We start from the raw sequence: 5,324 nt of genomic DNA, 5'->3' as shown, positions 1-5,324 counted from the left end.
AGAACTAATAATGAATGCATGAATGATTACATTTTTCATCTAGATATGTAGTTTTTTTTACCGGACTGTCGTGGAGAAAAAAATTAATGAAATAATTAAATTCTAATTTTATAATAACCTGGTTTGCTACTGAAAAGAATTATGCAGTGGAAATAAAAAAATACGAAGATTAAATCTTTTACGTTTACATAAAAGTGAAAATTATAAATTCTGCTTTCAGGATTAATTTGTACTAAATATTCATGAAAAAAAATATATTTTTACTAATACTGTTTTTTTTTTTTTCTTTTTTTTTTCATGTCGTTATTTCTCCATAAATATATGGTGCACAGTTACTAAATAACTACAAAAACGGCTTGATTAAAATTTCCGTTATACATTTTTTAGAAACCACTGTTAAAAAACCGTAATTTTAATCGCATATTCCCCGTAATAATATACTGTTCATATCCGTATTTCAGTAATATACAGGCGACCGTAATTCTACCATTCTTTGTTCTCAAATTAAAAGAAACCGTAATTTTAATCGCATATTCTCCGTAATAATATACTGTTCATAGCCGCATTTCAGTAAAATGCAGGCGACCGTAACTCTACCATTCTCTGTTCTCAAATTAAAAGAAACCGTAATTTTAATCGCATATTCTCCGTAATAATATACTGTTCATATCCGTATTTTCAGTTAAATGCAGGCGACCGTAATTCTACCATTCTTTGTTCTCAAATTAAAAGAAACCGTAATTTTAATCACATATTCTCCGTAATAATATACTGTTCATAGCCGTATTTCAGTAAAATGCAAGCGACCGTAATTCTACCATTCTTTGTTCTCAAAGTTTACGGGTTGTTGACCGTAATACCATTCTGTCAATACAATCGTTATTAAAACGGTAAATATCCTGGAATAAATGATGGGGTTCCCAACGTAAGGTACGTGTACCTCGAGAGGTAATTTTTGTACTCTTCAGGGGGTACATTGGATCTGAGAGAATACCCAGTACTGTGCAATATATGAGGTAATCTACATTGAGATTGAATAATAATATTATATCACTATTAATAACATTGTTTCTTTCTTTACCCTCAATTTTAGGAGCACACGGAAATCTAGTGTACCAACCGTGTGTCACACGATCGTACATAGTTCATTTTGTGTATATATTATGCTTGTATCTTCGCTCTTCCCTCGCACTAAAACGAACCTGAAATAGCCTGTCTGTTTTTCTCACCGGTAACGGTGTCGATTTTGAACATGAAATTTCCTGTTGCCTTGAGCTTTAGTATATAAAGGAGAGTGTTCTATAATAAACTCCTACGGGCTGCAAGATTGCAAAAGCCGGTGTCTGGCCTAGAAGGGCTAGGCAATCTTCAACAACAACAACAACATAATAAACTCACTCAGTTGCTTTCATCCTGTCTTTGAGTCACAACCTTCTCTCGGCCCGTCACATTGGTGACCCCGGAGGGACCAATGTGACGAGTCACAACCTTCTCTCGGCCCGTCACATTGGTGACCCCGGAGGGACCAATGTGACGAGTCACAACCTTCTCTCGGCCCGTCACATTGGTGACCCCGGAGGGACCAATGTGACGAGTCACAACCTTCTCTCAGCCCGTCACATTGGTGACCCCGGAGTGACCAATGTGACGGGCCGAGAGAAGGTTGTGACTCAAAGACAGGATGAAAGCAACTGAGTGAGTTTATTATAGAACACTCTCCTTTATATACAAAAGCTTAAGGCAACAGGCAATTTCATGTTTAAAATCGACACCGTTACCGATGAGAAAAATAGACATGTTATTTCAGGTTCTTTTTAGTGCGAGGGGAGAGAGCGAAGATACAAGCATAATATATACACAAAATGAACTATGTACGATCGTGTGACACACGGCCGGTATACTGGGAACCTATAAAAATACCCAAAGGATTCAAAAGAATCAAAAGGTTTGGAACCCAAGATTCGTAGACAAAAAAAAAAAAAAAAAAGCGAATTGTCACCCATTTCCAGTTCCTCTCGATGTATTTTGCTTCAAAACAAAACTCCAAAACTCCATGCAGTATATTTACATTAGCAGGTTACTGGATATTACATCAAGCCTCCACATTAATTCTGTTCATGCAGTTTGTTTAATGTTTGCGAGTATGCATATTTTAGTGATAACATATATAATAGACTATATACTGCAATATATATTTATTACAAATATTGTAAATCTACATAATCCTTTCGTTTATTTTGACAAATATGCCAGATGGCACTAATCACCCTTCTCTCTCTCTCTCTCTCTCTCTCTCTCTCTCTCTCTCTCTTGCACTGCTTCGTGCTGCATGAATCTTTACAAATGAGTACCTTTATAGCTTTTAAAGTCTTGTTTTATACACTCCTCTACTTTTTGTATTATTTCGCAAAATATAAACATTATTATCTTTCTCTGTTTATATTTACTTTATGGATCTCTTCCAGTATAATCAATTATGAATGTATTGCAAAACTTCAGTCGCGAGCAATTAAAAATTATCTTGTAATACGGAATAATTACGAACAAATGAATAATCATCGTCGAAAATTTCCTTTGTTCCATGTAAAGAACTTTCGAGTTTTCTTGCCCCAACGGTAAAGACCCTCATAGCCCATCAACAAGGACCTCTTCAATCCATAATAGGAAGCCAGAATAATTTTCGTCGTCAAAAAAAAAAAAAAAAAAAAAAAAAAAAAAAAAACTCATCCAGATTCTTGGAAAAAAAGAAAAAAAAACTTTGGGGATTTAAGATCTGGAGCTCCTTCATAAACCTCGCGATTTATGGAGGGCTGTATCCTTCCAGGAAAATTTCCAGGCGATTGATCCTAATTTCGAGCTGTATTGTAGCTGACAGCCCCACCCCCAAAAGTCGAGGTCCTCCTCCAAACCAAATTGATTCTGGAGGGTGTCCTTGAAGTCCACTGGGATCCTTGACTGGAGATGACGGTCGTTTATATTTCATGGGATATCGAGATGCCTGGAAAGGTTGGGGTGGGAGGAGGTAAACTGGATAGGTGGGGGGAGCGGTAAACTGGAAAAGTAGGGGGAGTGGTAAACTGGAAAGGTAGTGGGGGAGCGGTATACTGGAAAGGTGGGAGGGATAGGTAAACTGGAATGGTGGGGGGGAGCAGTAACTGGAAAAGTAGGGGGGGAGTGGTAAACTGAAAAGGTAGGGGGGGGAGTGGTAAACTGGAAAGGTGGTGGAGCGGTAAACTGGAAAGGTGCGGGAGCAGTAAACTGGAAAGGTGGGGGGAGCGGTAAACAGCCAAGGGGGGGGGGGGAGCGGTAAACTGGAAAGGTGGGGAGCGGTAAACTGGAAAGGTGGGGGGGGGGGAGTGGTAAAAATTATCCCAAACAAGGCTGGTTGGTGTCTTTAGGAGTAGTGACGGAGGGTCATGTTCTCAACGGGTGGGAGGCTGGAAAGTAAAAAGGTAAACTTTGCTTGCTGAGAATTTGCTAATAGAGAGAGAGAGAGAGAGAGAGAGAGAGAGAGAGAGAGAGAGAGAGAGAGAGAGAGAGAGAGAGAGAGAGAGAACTTTGGTTGCTGAGAAAATTGCTGATAGTTGACATAATGGAGAGAGAGAGAGAGAGAGAGAGAGAGAGAGAGAGAGGAGAGAGAGAGGAGAGAGAGAGAGAGAGAGAGAAAGGGGGGGTTAATGGCACAGCTTTACCTCAGATGAGGCTCATGCAGCTTGGAGAGAGAGAGAGAGAGAGAGAGAGAGAGAGAGAGAGAGAGAGAGAGAGAGAGAGAGAGAGAGAGAGAGAGAGGCTCGTGCGGGTTGTAAAAGTAAAATTGCAGCATTCGATGTACCTCATATTTCCAACAGAACTCAAGATACGAAAAAAAGAGTTAAAATTTTAAACCTCAGGTGGAATCAACAGTCAATATCATGCGATATCCATCCCCTGTTTCAGGAAATTTCAAATTACAAAACCAAGAGTAGAATGGGATAAATTGTTCGTTCGTTCCCTCTCTGATCTCTCCACTATATATATATTGGCATAGTAAGAAATCATATTATTATTATTATTATTATTATCATTATTATTATTATTATTATTGTTGGTGTTGTTGTTGTTTTTGTTGTTTTTATTGCTGTTGTTGTCGATTATTATTATTATTATCATTGTTGTTGTTGTTGTTGTTGTTGTTGTTGTTGTTGTTACTTGCTAAGCTATAGCCCTAGTTGGAAAAGCAGAATGCTATAAGCCCGAGCACCCCAACAGGGAAAATTGCCCAGTGAGGAAAGGAAATAAGGAAATTACGAAACAAGTAATAAACTACTGATATTAAATATTTTAAGAACAATAACAACAAAATAAATCTTTCATATATAACTATAAACTTTAAATAAACAAGAAGAAGAGAAATTAGATAGAATAGTGTGCCCGAGTGTGCCCTCATGCAAGATAACTCTACCCAAAGACAGAGGTAGGCCATGGTACAGAGGCTATGGTACTACTCAAGACTAGAGAACAATGGTTTAATTTTACAACAGATGAAGTTAATAGATACAATAGATATTGATCTTGAAAGTAGAATGAATGTTGCAAAATGATAACATTGGAAATTTGATTTAAAAATTCATGAGCTTCAATGGTGAGATGCAGCTGCAATAATTTCAATTGTCTGTAATGATAAACTTTAAATGCCTCACTTGCTTTAATATTAGACGTTGAATGCATTACATTCATTGGCCTTTAGATGAATAATATTACAGTTCAATATTCTAAGGACTTTAGGCACATTAATATGCATGCAATTAGAATTTAGAAGAGAACATTCTGGTTTTATTGCATATAAAAATCTTATCTATTATCAATTCTTTTTAGTGAGGCAAATTTTCACCCACTCGCAGGGGTGCCCTTTTAGCTCGGAAAAGTTTCCTGATCGCTGATTGGTAGGACAAGATAATTCTAACCAATCAGATAGCAGGAAACTTTTCCGACCTAATAAGGGTACCGCTGCGAGTCAGTGCAAATGCGCCTCATTGAAAAAAATTGAGTATATTATTTACAATTAATATTTATCTTCAATTATCCTTATTAATGATGACATCTTTAGCCCTTAAAAAAAAAAGAAAAAAAAAGAAAAAAAAATGGAGAAGTTTTGTAGTGGTTCGAATTTTCTTATTCATATTCCTCTTGTAATCTAATGTTCTAAGTCTGTTTCAGAGAAGTCTTTTTTCCAGGCAGTATGTATATGTTTGAATGTAATCTATACTTATGCTGTGACTGACAGTCCTATCCTAAAATCCAAAATCCTTCTCCAAGCCAGATTGATTACGGCAGGTGTCCTTCAC

Source organism: Palaemon carinicauda, chromosome 17 (assembly GCF_036898095.1).
Source record: "Palaemon carinicauda isolate YSFRI2023 chromosome 17, ASM3689809v2, whole genome shotgun sequence".
In the NCBI taxonomy this organism is placed as follows: domain Eukaryota; kingdom Metazoa; phylum Arthropoda; class Malacostraca; order Decapoda; family Palaemonidae; genus Palaemon; species Palaemon carinicauda.
This window is presented reverse-complemented; position numbering follows the sequence as displayed.